Raw genomic sequence first — 15,093 nt, 5'->3', positions numbered from 1 at the left:
TGCCATCTACGTAGAAATGATTCTATGAAACTATAATTTTATAGAAAAAAAATTTGATTTATTATTTTCTTATAAAAAATAATAAGAATTGACGTAAAATCACAATTTTATAAAATCTTTTTTCGCCATCTATAATTTTTAAAAATTTCAATAGGAAAGGGTATATAACAAACATAAATATTTATCGAGAACAATACTGTAAATCGAAAAATTGACAAAGGTACTGCAAGATCCAAACAATTAATCACATTAACAGAGGCTTATCGTTTAATCCAACCCAGCACACAAAAGGTAAAAATAAATACGAGAATAAGTAAACAAACAACAAATCAAATCTGCATATTAATCCTCATATTCATGTCAATTATCCTGCTTTATATTTTCACTCCAAGTGTTATAATATAGGCAGCACTAAGCATTGTTTACCAACCTAGGCCTTAGCGTCACCATTAAACCATTTTTCATGTAGAGTGTGGTGGTCAGCTTTGGTACAACACTGTGACCTTCAACAACCTTAACCGAATACCTTAATAGTACTGAAACAGCCACCATTTTCATCTGAGTGTAAGAAAAATTCTTCCCCAGACATCGCCTCGGACCGGCATTAAAAACGGGTATTTAAATTGGTTTGCACTCACGAACTTCCCATCTTTGATCCGCCTCTCCGGCTTAAACTCCAAGCAATCTTTGCACCATATGGATTCCATACGAACCATTGAGAATAGGAAATTAAAGACTTGAGCACCCTTTTTTAACCTTGTTCCATCGGGGAGCACATCGTCTTCTAGAACTTGTTTCAATTCAATAGGCACTGATGGATAGAGCCGTAGGGATTCAGATAATGCTGCTTGGAGATAAACCATCTTTTTCAATCCCTCTTCTATGAAAACTGTGATGTGATCATCGTGTGTTCTACACTCGGGATGGCATAAAATTTCGTAGATTTAGCCTAGGATTTTGTTTTCCACTTGTGGGTTTTTGTGTATAAGCCAGAAAAACCAGGCTAATGCAACCGACATTGTGTCTTGACTTGCTAAGATGAAACTTGTGCAGAAATGTCTCAAGAAATTATCTGGAAAATGCCTGTTTTGGCCTTGTTTATTTTCACTCTCAATAAGCCTCGACAATAAATCAGATTGGTTGCTTAAGTTCCCAAGTATTTTCCTTCGATCTCTCACTTTCTTATCTGCAAAATCGTGGACAACTTTTATTGCTTCCTTGAGCCATCTCTCATTTCTAAGTTCGAAGAACTTCAAAGGCTTCCATACAAAAGGTGGCATCAAGAATCTTAATAAGGTGAGTTCCGTGGCCTCTTCAAATGCTTTCGCAAAGGGAACTTTGGGCAAATCAAGGGCCAAACACCCAGGATTAACGACAAGAGCTACTGTTGGAACTTAAGTAGTAAAACAAAAACAAAATTAGCAGACTAAGCAAAGAAATCGAAGCATAAACAGAATGAAAACAATTGGGAGAATGATAACTAAAAAATTCACCTTAATTTTTAATTCAAAATTTGAATAATATATGAGTTACAAAATAATGGGCAGTTACCTAATGACTTAACTGCTCCCACTAATACAAGACTAAAATTTGCTTGAATTACACACAAAAGGTAGCTAACATATTAGCTATTACATCAACTCAAATCATAAACTAATCCTACTAACTTTGTGAACAAATTATAAATGAACTAGCCAAAGTTACATAGGAACAAAATGATCAAAACATATTGTTGTATTTGGTTCAGCTCAATTTCTGCACTTCAAATAGTTCTGCTGCTGGTGTTGTGCTGAACTGTTGCGGGTTTCCTGTTGCAATGCTGGCCAAAACTTTAACACTTCTCCTTAGACTGTATGCAACAAACACTAATCTTCCTTCACAAAGTTTCAAATCTAGTAGCTCCTAATGGCTTGGTCAAAATATCAGCCAATTGAGTTTCTGAGCTACAATGAACAAGACTGACTTCCTTTGATTACTCAACCTCTCGAACAAAATGAAATTTGATCTTAAAATGTTTAGTCTTACCATGAAACACTGAATTTTTGGCTATGGCAACTGCAGATTGGTTATCCACCCTGATCTCAGTTGGTTCAGCTTGTTCTTCATTAAGATCATATAGGAGCTTCCTAAGCCAAATGGCTTGATTAACAGCTACAATGTATCCTGTTTCAGCTGTAGACTGAGCAATAGTTTGTTGCTTCTTTGAACTCCAACAGAGAACTCCTAATCCAAGGGTAAAGAAGTAACCAGAAGTGTTCTTCATGTCAGCAACAGAGCTAATCCAATCACTGTCAGAGTATCCTGCTAGCCTAAGCTCCTTTCCCTTCTCAAACTTGACTCCATAACTTGAAGTTCCCTTGACATATCTGAGAATTCTCTTGGCTTCTTTGAAATGAACCAAAACATCACAGCAGTGCATAAATCTTGACAAAAGACTAACACCAAACATGATATTGGGCATGGTTGTTGTTAAATAAGGCAAGCAACCTACTAGGTTTCGATATTCCTTCTCATCAACCCTTTGTTGATTCACACTAATAGTCAGCTTCTCTCCTTGAGCCATAGGTGTGCTGACTGTCTTGCAGTTTAGCATGCAAAATTTATTGAGAATCTTCAAAGCAAAGGCATGTTGGCTAATGAAAATGCCTTGATCTGATAGATTTACTTTCATACCAAGAAAATATGTCATGACTCCCAAATCTGTCATTTCAAACACTTTTTGCATTTACACTTTGAAATCACTAATCAATTCATCTTTACTTCCAGTGACAAGTAAGTCATCCACATAGAGAGAAACAATCAGCAATGTTTCATTTTCTTACCTCTTCACATAAAGTGTAGCTTCACTAACACTTTTCACAAACCTGAGCCTAGACAGGTATGTGTCAACCTTGTCATTCTAGGCTCTTGGTGCCTACTTTTAGGCCATATAGAGCCTTTTTTAACTTATAGACTTTGTCCTCTTCTCCTAGGACCTTAAACCCATCTGGTTGCTTAATGAAAATTTCCTCCTTGAGAAAACCATTTAGAAATGCTGACTTAACATCTAACTGGTGAACTCTCCATTGCTTGTGAGTAGCCAAGGCAAACAGAAGCTTAATTGTATCTAGCCTTGCTACTGGAGCAAATGTTTCCATGAAATCAATGCCATATTGCTGACTGTAGCCTTTCACTACAAGCCTTGCCTTGTGTTTATTCAATGAGCCATCAGTATTGTACTTGGCTCTAAACACCCACTTGACACCAATGACCTTCTTATGATCAGGTCTGCTCACCAATTCCCAAGTATCATTCTTGTGGATCATCTCTAGTTCAGCTTCTATGGCCTTCTTCCAGTGCTTGTCCCTGGCAGCTTCTTCAAAGTCAGAGGGTTCAACTATTGCAACATTACATCTTTGGTAGATGTCAGCAATAGTTTTGGTACCTCTCACAGAAGCATCATCAGCAGTTTCATTTCTTGGCTCTACTCAGCAGGTTCAAGGTCATAGTTCATCTGATCTTCTTCAATCAATCTTCCATATGCATTATTCCAGCTCCAAACCTTTTCTTCATCAAACCTTGCGTCTCTACTCACTAAAATCCTTTTTATTGAAGGATCAAATACCTTATAGCCCTTTTTAGTGCTGCTATAGCCAACAAAGATCCCTAGAACAACTCTTCTTTCAAGCTTGATCCTCTTTTATACTGAAATATGAGTATAACACACACAGCCAAACACTTTCAGGTGTGATACAATTGGCTTGAGTCCATGCCAAGCTTTAAAAGGGGTCTTGTCCTTGACAGCATGAGTTTGCAGCTTGTTGAGCAAATACACTGAGGTATTGACTGCTTCAGCCCAAAATTTGCTTGGCAGTTTACTCTGAAATAACAGACATCTGGCCATATCAAGCATAGTTCTATTCTTTCTTTCACATACTCCATTTTGTTGAGGAGTATAAACTGTAGTTAGCTGATGATGAATCACAGCTTGCTCACACAGCTTCTAAAATCTATCAGACAAATACTCAGTGCCATTATTAGTTCTCAAGGCTTTGATCTTACAGCCAGTCTGGTTTTCAACTAAGACTTTAAATTTGTTGAATACTTCAAACACTTCAAATTTTTGCCTCAAGAAATAAATCCAACAAAACCTGGTTAAGTCATCTATGAATAGAACAAAATACTTACTGTCATTCAATGAAGGAGTCTTCATTGGTCCACAAATATCAGAATGAACCAATTCAAGCTTTCTTAAGCTCTCCATACACTGTTAGCTGGAAAAGGAAATCTAGCTTGCTTACCAAGCTGACAGACTTCACAAACAATGTCTCTTGGTTAAACTTTTGACATATCATCTACCAAATTTAGCTTGTATAATAGATTAAGTGATCTAAAATTGACATGGCCTAGTCTCCTATGCCAAAGATCAGTGTTATCAGCAAGACTAGTGTAAGCCTTATTCTCAAGTTGATTCACATCGAGCATAAAACACCTATCTGTCATCGGTACTATGACTAACTCCTGACCAAATGAGTCTTTAACAACGCAGGAGCCATCTTTAAATACCAAGGAGTACCCTTTTTCCACTAACTGACCAACACTAAGCATATTCTGATCTATGTCAGCCATAAAAAACACATCAGAAATGATTTTGTTACATGAACAGGTGTTGATCACAACATCTTCTCTACCTTGAGCTTCAATCAGATTGCGATTACCAATTCTGATTTTTGCAGCAAAACTCCTATCAAGGTCCTTGAACAACTTTTCATCAGCTGCCATATGGTGTGAGCAACCACTGTTCACTAGCTAGTCACATCTAATTTTTCTTGAGCTTGAGCTTGCAAAGCAGGAAGCTGTGAAAACATGCTCCTCCTGAGCTTAAAGATCCTTAGCATCTCGAGCTTGCTACTGAGTAGGTTCCTTCCCCTTGCTTCTGCACACTTTTTCAACATGGCCAAACTGTTTGCAGCTTCTGCATTGAATGTCTTTTATTTACCTTCTTATGAATGTAAGAATAAATAAATAAATTTACTTTCTTTAAAAAATTCTATCGTCAATAGAGTCTTAGTTCATTTAACATTAGCACTGTTGCTAGTGTAAGAGGATGTGGCCCGTGGGTTTTAGCCCACTGAAGCACTTTTATCCTTCTATTTAAGAGTTAGGGAGGGATTATAGGTACTTCTAAGCATTGTATAAAAAAATGAATTCTGCCATTAACAATAAATCGCACATTCTAGCAATAGATCAATTCTTCTTAATAACATTTTAACCTTAGTTAGTGTTAATTAATGTAAAAAAATTAAATAAAAATATCAAATAGTAATGCAAAGTTCATGCTTTTTTTTTGTCAATTTATGATTTAGGGTAAACTACACAGATAGTCACTACTTCTAGAAAAATCATAACCAACTTTACCTTCAAATAAATAAGTGTTTAATCCATATTAAAGTAATGCTAACATATGAACAACCATTCATTCATATCATCTCTATTAAACTTAGGAAAGCCCCGTTGGATTGCCTACTAACAAAGTAATGAGACTTGCAAACCGTGTAAATGCACTTCAACATCACCTTGTAATTGACTCATGATTTGAGTCTGTTGAAGGTTCAAAGGAGTAATATCATTTCTTAATTCTGGCATGATCCTTTCTTGATTTTGCTTTTGGCCTTGTACGTTTGCCAAATATTCTTGAAAAGATTCTTTATTAGACTCTTTGAAACATTTAATTTCATGTGAGCGAGTGGCTTCCACCATTATAGATGTCAAATGATAGCTCTAATTCTACTTGGTATAGTACTAAATGGTCAAGGGAACTTCTCAAGTAAGTTGGAAAAAAGAATCTATCAAGAGAGAGATCTAAAAGTTAGAGAGAACAAGATATAGGTAATTATGTTAATTCTTGAACATGCAACTTGGTTTATCCATAGGTTTTAACATGCAACTTGGTTTATCCATAGGTTGTAATAGGTTACAATCCATTTTTCAAAAAATTGTTTTTAAATATTAAATATTTTGAAAGATATTTTTATAATTTAATTTAAATAAAAATAATTATTTAACTAATAGTAATTTGAGTCAAATCAACTCGAATTGCAAACTCAATTATCAATGATATAGCTCAAACATATAACTTGATTCTTAAACAACTCTACAACTATCTGGTACTTGAAAGAAAATCAATCTCAATCTTTCAATAAAATAAAATAAAAACCCATACCTAGTATTAGGGATGCCACTAAGACAGATATTTGTAGTTTCTATAATATCTGAATCTACATAACTGTTGGTGGGTGGGGATAAAAATAAACTTATAAGAAATTAACTAAAGGCTTCGAGGCATGTAACCATGCCACTATTTGTAACGTTCTATTCACCTCCACCTATATTATGGTGTTCAAGAGAATTACTAATAAATGAATCTCAAGGATACAATGAAGCGCAATAGCTGTTGGCATTTTGCACTAACAAAAATAGTCCACTGAGCATTAAGCAAAGCATAGCAAGAATGTAATGCCCTAGTTCTGGAGAATACTAGATCAAGTGTAGTCTTTTAGAAATACGTTGGAGAAGCAGTATTCGACTTAGTGCCCTTTTGGCGTATTAAGTTGGAGGATACCATTATGTTTTTAAGGTTAGTAAGGGCTTCAAGTTAGAAGGTTATGACTCATTGAAATAAGGATAAAACCAAGTAAATCAGTGTCGAGGATATGAGCCCTTGATAGGGATATAGTGTGCCTTCTTTCTATGGTACTGTACAAGTTGAGTTAAATGTTAAGCTAGTTAGGAACTAACCGAACGTGAAACGAGGTAATTAAAAGGTAAAGAGAAATATTCAATTAGGTTTCTTGGAAGTTGTAGACCTTTGATAAGATAAATAAAAAATGATGTGACATTTGTCAAGTTCCAATAAAGAGTTAGATTATATTAAAAGGTCCTCAAGTTTGAATAAAAGAGAGTTCTCTTCTTCCCTCTGAAAAACATCAAAAAACTAAGGCTAGAAAGAACGAAAGCGTTCCCATTAAGCTAGTTTTGAAACTTTGGATTTTTATCAGAAATGGGTTGTTTTTTATACCTAATAGCAACACGACCAGATATCATGTTAGTAGTAGTCTTGTTGTTAAGATTTATGCACTGCTGTGGTACTTCTCATTTCAAAGTGATGAAGAGGTTGCTGTAATACATCAAAGGAGCAATTGTTTTTGATGTCCGTTTCGCAATAACGAACACCATAATGGCAAACTCCTTAAAACTTATTGGGTACACTAACAATGATAGGGCGGATTAGTGAATGATATGCGAAGTACCTCCGGATATTTCTTCTCACTAGGATCTGGGGTACTCTCTTGAAATTCAAAGAAGCAATCAACAATTGCTCAATCCACAACTGAGGCTGAGTATGTAGCTACAAAAATAGTAACAGTTAAGCAAGCAATTTGGTTGAGAAAAATTTTGTTTGATTTGAATCATTTGCAGGTTGAAGCAACTCAAATTTTTTTCAACAATCAACCTGCCATAGCAATTACGAAGAACCTATTTTTTCATGGAAAGAAAACATTTTAAAATCAAGTGTTACTTTGTAAGAGAAGTCGAATAGAGTAAAGAAGTGACTTTGGTTCATTGCAGTACTGAGGATCAACTTGCAAACATCTTGACCAAACCACTTGGAAAGTCGAGGTTTGAAGAGTTGATGAATAAAATTCGTGTTCATAGCATGAAGGTCAATGAGGAGTGTTGCGATATGACCATTCATGCAGCAAGCCCACTTGGCGAACCCATGAAGATTGGTGAGCTCACAGAAAGTGGGAAGCTCATTAATTTTGGCAAACTAAAAATATGAACAGGATTTGAAGAGTTTACTTGCAAGTCAATTTTACTTGCAAGTTAAATTTACTTGCAAGACAAGTTAAACAAAATATATTTACTTTCTAAAAGATTTAGTTTTTTATTAGTATAATATATTTAGCATTTATTAGTATAAATATCTTTTTTATTTCTTTCAAAATTTATGAGTTTTTTCTCGTTATAAATACACTTGCGACATTGTTCAAAATAGATGAGTGGAAAAAATAATAAAAAACCTTAGCAGATAGTTTTGTTGCTAATCTTTTCTTGTTTCTTCTTTGTTATCCTTTCTTTCTTAGTATCAAAATTCAAAACACTGTTCGCAAGGTATCAGCAGTTATCATAATTTTCTTAAGTGTGTGTCCTATTGTATTACCGATGAGATGAATGTTTGGCTACGATCACCTTTTTTCAATGAAGAAAGCTATGTGGCTCTCAAAGAAATGCATCCTACAAAAGCTTTAGGAAATGATGGTATGCCAGCTCTGTTTTTTCCAAAAATTTTGGTATATTATTGGTTCTGAACTAATAGACTACTGTTGCTCTTTGCTAAAAAATGAAATTTCCATGGATGTTATTAATTTTACAAATATTGTATTGATTCCAAAGTGTAATGCTCCAAACTATATTGCTTATGTCCGTCCTATTAGTCTATGTAATGTGATATATAAAATTGTTTCTAATACAATTGCAAACTGTTTCCAGAAAGTTTTACATATATGTATCGACGAAGCTTAAAGTGCTTTTGTCCTAGGATGATTAATTTATGATAATATTATTATTTCTTATGAGATGTTCGATAGCTTGGAAAAGAAAACGACAGGGAAAGCAGGCTCTTTTGCTCTGAAGCTTGATATGAGCAAAGCCTGTGATAGGGTGGAGTGGGGTTTTTGGGAAAAATGCTAAGGAATATAGGTTTTCAGGATGATTGGGTGTCCCAGATTATGAATTGCATTACAAGTGTTAGCTACTATGTTGTCATTAATGGCAAACAATGTGATTATATTAGACCATTTAGAGGGCTTTTTCAAGGGGATTCACTTAGCCCTTTGTTGAACCTGTGGCCTGCAGTGCAACAAAAGATGAGCAGCAGCAAATTGTACAAGTTGAGCTGCTATACTGTTTTAAAGTGAAGCAATGGAGCTGGTTCAAGTGAAGGATCACATTTTGAATGTTTTATTCCTATGCAACTTTGTCCAAATCTTTTGTAATATGATGGCTAAGTTAGTAGGATAGGTTGACTGATTCATTTTGATGTAATAGATGTTATATCAGCTTTCTTTTGTAAGCAAGTTGCATTTTTTTAGTATGTATTAAGTAAGGGCAATTAAATTAGTAGGTAACTGTCAAATTATTTGTAACTCCCATATATTCAAAATTGAATGAAAATTACATGACTTTCAGTTACAAATTTTTGCTGAGTTATCATTTTTTGTTCTTCTCTTCTGCTTCATTCGTTTTTTTCTATTTTTCTTGCTGAAAAATCCAACAAATGGTATCGAGAGCTTTCAGTCTTTGAGGGCCTTTGTTCTATACTATCATTAAGCAAGTTGTTCTTAGAACAAAATAAGCAGAGGTTGATTTTTTTTTCTGCTGAAAAAGAGTTTTACACCACCACCTCCACCTATCTTTGCTGGAGAAAATTACAACATCTGGGTAGTGAAAATGAGGACATACCTACAAGCACATGACTTGTGGAATGTTGTTCTCAATGACACTGAGCCACCACCATTGAGGGCCAACCCAACCATAGCTCAGATTAGGCAGCATAGTGAAGATTGTGCCAAGAAGTACAAGGCTATGTCGTGCCTTCAAAATGGAGTTTCTGATGTTATTTTCACAAGGATAATGGCCTGTGACACTCCAAAGCAGGCCTGGGATAAACTCAAAGAGGAGTTTCAGGGGTTTGACAAGACCAGTCAACAACAGCTGATCAACTTGAAAAGAGACTTTGAGAATCTGAAGATGAAGGACTCAGAAACCATTAAGCAGTATGCTGACAGAATTATGGCTACTGTCAACAATATAAGACTGCTTAGGGAAGAATTTAGTGACCAAAGAGTGGTTGAGAAAGTCATAACAACCTTGCCAGAGAAGTATGAAGCAAAAATTTCTTCTCTAGAAGATTCAAGGGACTTGTCAACAATCCCTTTGACAGAGCTTATAAATGCTCTTTATGCTCAAGAGGAGAGAAGGGCAAATAGGTAGGAAGATCACTATGAAGGAGCTTTTCAGGCTAGAAGCAGAGAAAGCTCAAGTTCAAACACGAATGCCAAAGGCAAAAAGCCTTAGACTGAGAAGAAGAAGAGAGATCCTGCCAGAAAGAAGTTCCCACCTTGTGTCTATTGCAAGAAGACTACTCATCTTGAGAAATACTGCTGGTATAGACCAGATATTCAATGTAGAGCCTGGAAGCAATTTGGCCACATTGAAAAGGTCTATAAAAACAAATCAAAAGCACAACAACAGTATCAAAACTAAGCTCAAGCTGCAAAAGAAGTTGAAACACAAGAAGAGCATGTTTTTTCAGCATCATGCTTTGCAAGCTCGAGCAAAGTTAGCAAAATATGACTAATTGACAGTGGATGTACCCACCATATGGCTTCTAAGAAGAGTATATTCAAGGAGCTTGACACCACCTTCAAGTCCAAAGTCAAAATTGGCAATGGTGAGCTGCTGGAGGCAAAAGGCAAAGGCAAGGCTTTGATAAGCACTAAGTCAGGTAATAAAACCATTTTAGAGGTTCTCTATGTACCTGACATTAACCAAAACTTGCTGAGTGTTGGCCAGCTATTAGAGAATGGCTACTCTCTAATTTTTGAAGGCAGGAACTGCTTGATCAAAAATGCTGCTGGTGAAGTGTTAACTACAATGGCTATGCAAGACAGAACCTTCACTGTGGATGTGAATCAACTGCAAGCAAGGGCATAAGCATCTCAGTCTGATGAAACAGACTTGTGGCATAGGAGGCTAGGACATGTAAACTACAATTCTTTGAGCTTGTTGCAAAAGATGAATTTGGTTAGTGATATGTCCAAAATTGAATCAACGGAAGCTGTGTGTGAGGTCTGTCAGCTAGGCAAACAGACCAGATTACCCTTTCTAGTCAGCAAGGCATGGAGAGCACAATGAAAGCTTCAGCTTGTTCATACAGACATCTGTAGACCTATGAAGACTATCTCCTTAAATGGCAGAAGGTACTTTGTACTCTTCATTGATGATTATTCATGGTTCTGTTGGGTAAATTTTTTGAAGCATAAGTCAGATGTTTATGATTCTTTCTGTAAATTTAAAGCTTTGGTTGAAAATCAAGCTAATTGCAAACTGAAATGTTTGAGGTCTGATAATGGATCGGAGTATTTATCTCAGAAGTTTCAAAAATTATGTGATGATGCTAAAATTTAACATTAGTTAACCACTGTGTATACACCACAGCAAAATGGTGTCTGTGAAAGAAAAAACAGAACAATCCTTGACATGGCTAGGTGTCTGTTGTTCGAGGCTAAAATGCCTAACTTTTTTTGGGCTGAAGCTGTAAATACAACTGTTTACCTGTTGAATAGGCTACCAACTAGTGCAGTTAAGGGTAAAACACCCTTTGAAGCCTGGTTTGGACAGAAACCATCTGTCTCACATTTGAAGGTGTTTGGTTGCATGTGCTATGTGCTAGTACCTGAGGAGAAAAGAACCAAGTTGGATAAGAGGTCCATGCCAGGGGTGTTTGTTGGCTATAGTAGTGTAAAGAAGGGATATAGAGTTTTTGATCCATTGACCAAGAAGGTTGTAATGAGCAGAGATGTCAAATTCAGTGAAGCAAATAGCTAGAAATGGGATGGAATTGAAGCAAATTTGCTTGAGGTAGATTAGAATGACATTGATTTGCAGCAAGCTAAAAATGAAGTAGTAATTGGAGATAGTTATGATGATGAACCTGTTTGAGGCACCAGAACATTAGCAAACATATATGAAAGATGTGATGTAACACTGGTAGAACCTTCATGCTATGATGAAGCTGCAAGGGAAAGATGCTGGCAAGATGCTATGGAAGCTGAGTTCAGAATGATTCAGAAGAATGACACTTGGGAGCTTGTTAACAGACCTGAAAATAGAAAAATCATAGGTGTGAAATGGGTCTATAGAATAAAGAACAATGCATATGGCTCTCTGAATAGACATAAAGCCAGATTGGTTGTTAAAGGTTATAGTCAGCAGCAAGGGGTTGATTTTTCTGAGACTTTTGCACCTGTTGCAAGGTTGGACACTATCAGACTGCTGCTTGCTTTGGCAACTCAAAAGCACTGGAAGGTGCACCATTTAGATGTTAAGTCAGCCTTTCTAAATGGCTTTCTTAATGAAGAAGTTTTCATAGAGCAACCTGAAGGTTTTAAGGTCTCTGGTGAAGAACAGAAGGTTTACAATTTGAAAAAGGCCTTGTATGGCCTAAAAAAGGCTCCAAAAGCCTGGTATGAAAGGATTGATGGCTACTTAGCAAGGTCGGGTTCACAAAAAGTGTCAGTGAACCTACACTCTATGTTAAGAAGGATCAGAAGGAAACTTTGTTAATTGTTTCCTTGTATGTTGATAATCTACTGGTCATTGGCTGCAAAGATGAACTTATAGAAGACTTCAAGAAACAGATGAAAGAAGTCTTTGAAATGACTGATCTTGGTCTCATGACCTACTTTCTTGGCATGGAAATAAAACAAGGAAGTGATGGTATTTTCATAAGTCAGCAGACATTTGCTTCCAAGGTGCTGGAGAAATTTTGCATGCTGAAATGCAAACCAGTTAGTACACTTGTTGCATTGGGGGAGAAGTTGTCAAGTACCAGTAAGCATGATCGAGTAGATGAAAAAGCTTATAGAAGTTTAATTGGCTGCCTACACTATTTGACAGCAACTAGACCAGACATTGTCTATGCTCTCAGTCTTCTTTCAAGGTTTATGCATTGTAGCAATATGGCTCATTTAAAGGCAGCAAAAAGGGTGTTAAGGTATGTCAAAGGAACCATCGATTTTGGTATGAAGTTTTGGAAGACAAAGGAGCTGAAACTTGATGGCTACTCTGATAGTGATTGGGCAGGGTCAGTTGATGATATGAAGAGCACTTCAGGTTACTTCTTTACTTTAGACTCAAGTGTTTTTAGCTGGAGCTCAAAGAAGCAACAAACTGTTGCACAATCCACAGCAGAGGCAGAGTATATCTCAACTGCAGCAGCAGTTAATCAAGCCATTTGGCTTAGAAAGATTTTAAATGATTTGAATGAAAGTCAAGCTCAGCCTACTGAAATTAGGGTGGGTAATCAATCAGCTGTGGCCATAGCCAAAAATCCAGTCTTCCATGGTAAGACTAGACACTTCAAAATTAAATTCCATTTTGTTAGAGAAGCTGAGCAATCGAGGGAGGTTAGCTTAGTCCATTGCATTTCAGAAACTCAGTTGGCTGACATTTTAACAAAGCCATTAGGAGCCAACAGATTTAATGTTTTGAAAGCAGAGATTGGTGTTTGTTGCATACAGTCCAAGGAGGATTGTTGAACCTGTGGCCTGCAGTGCAACAAAAGACCAGCAGCAGCAAATTGCACAAGTTGAGCTGCTATACTGTTTTAAAGTGAAGCAATGGAGCTGGTTCGAGTGAAGGATCACATTTTGAATATTTTATTCCTATGCAACTTTGTCCAAATCTTTTGTAATATGATGGCTAAGTTAGTAGGATAGATTGACTAATTCATTTTGATGTAATAGCTGTTATGTCAGCTTTCTTTTGTAAGCAAGTTGTATTTTTTTAGTATGTATTAAGTAAGGGCAGTTAAATTAGTAGGTAACTGTCAAATTGTTTGTAACTCCCATATATTCAAAATTTGAATGAAAATTACATGACTTTCAGTTACAAATTTTTGCTGAGTTATCATTCTTTGTTCTTCTCTTTTGCTTCATTCGTTTTTTGCTATTTTTCTTGCTGAAAAATCCAACACCCTTATCTTTATTTGATATGTAGAGAGAGTTTTTCCTCCCTCTTGAAAAGGTCCTGTAATGAAGGTACTTTTAGAGGAATCAAGGCAAATAGAGGCGATCCACCATTGGCTCACCTATTCTTTGTAGATGATAGTTTTATTTTTGGGCAAACCACGGTTGAATCGGTGTGCACTATTAGAAGAATAATTGATGAGTTTGCTAGCTGTTTAGGTCAGTGTATCAGCTATGAGACATCAACCATATTTTTCAATTGTAATACTTCAGAAAACACTAAGGCAATGGTAGTGAGGGAATTGGGTCTTCGAATTATATTTTGTCTTGATAAATATTTGGGCCTTCCTCCTACTGTTGTTAGAATTAAAAGACTGATCCTTTAGGATATTAAGGATAGAATTCAGAAGCGTGTTGTGAGCTGGGGTTCGAAGCTATTACCATAAGGAGGTAAAGTGGTTTTTATTAAATCTATTTTACAGGTTATTCCCATTTACGCCATGTCCTGCTTTTTACTGCCCAAATCTTTATGTCATGATATGGAATCAATTATTAGCAAGTTTTGGTGGCAAAAGGATAAGGATCAAAGAGGGATACACTGGTGCTCATGGAGGGACCTTTGCATTTCGAAGACCAATGGATGTATGGGGTTTAAAGACCTTGCAAAGTTTAATATTGCTATGTTAGCTAAGCAGGGATGGTGCATATTGATAAATCCTAACTCTCTTAAGGCGAGAGTGTTGTGTGCTAAATATTTTTGCAATTCTAATTTTTTAAAAGCAAGGTTAGGAAATCAACCTTCCTTAGTCTAGCGTAGCATATGGAGTGCTCGGGGTCTTTTGGAAAAAGGTCTTAAATGGCCTATTGGTTCTGGGAATAATATTAGTATTTGGGAGGACTACTGGATATCAGGGGCAAAACCTTGCAAAATCCAAGCACCTCCAGTTAATGGTTTAAAATGGTTGCTGATATTATTTTACCAAATCAAAGATAATGGGATGATAATTTGATCCGTGCCTCCTTCGATGAGCAGATTGCTGAGGATATTCTTTTTATTCCTCTAGCAAGTGATGAGTGATGGTAGGTTGGTTTGGAGGTCGGATAATACGGGTCTCTATACTGTTAAGTCTGGGTACAGGTTGCTTCAAAGTAGTAATGGTACAGAAATACAGCCTACTGATAAAACACTTTACAATAATATTTGGCAATTACAGGTGCCTTCGAAGATTAAAATTGCTAACTGGAGATTTCTCAAAAATTACATTCCCTCTAGGAATAATCTTTGTATTAAAAGGGTAGC

General features: G+C 36.2%; 1 pseudogene; it reads right to left on the bottom strand.

Moving 5' to 3' along the window:
• Nucleotides 1-411: 411 nt before the first annotated feature.
• LOC107907886 (cytochrome P450 86B1-like) lies at nucleotides 412-2,707 on the bottom strand (annotated as a pseudogene).
• Between the last annotated feature and the right edge of the window lie 12,386 nt (nucleotides 2,708-15,093).

The sequence above is a fragment of the Gossypium hirsutum genome, chromosome D02, assembly GCF_007990345.1.
Source record: "Gossypium hirsutum isolate 1008001.06 chromosome D02, Gossypium_hirsutum_v2.1, whole genome shotgun sequence".
Classification (NCBI taxonomy): domain Eukaryota; kingdom Viridiplantae; phylum Streptophyta; class Magnoliopsida; order Malvales; family Malvaceae; genus Gossypium; species Gossypium hirsutum.
Note: the sequence above shows the minus strand (reverse complement) of the source record. Positions and strands in the feature narration are given on the sequence as shown.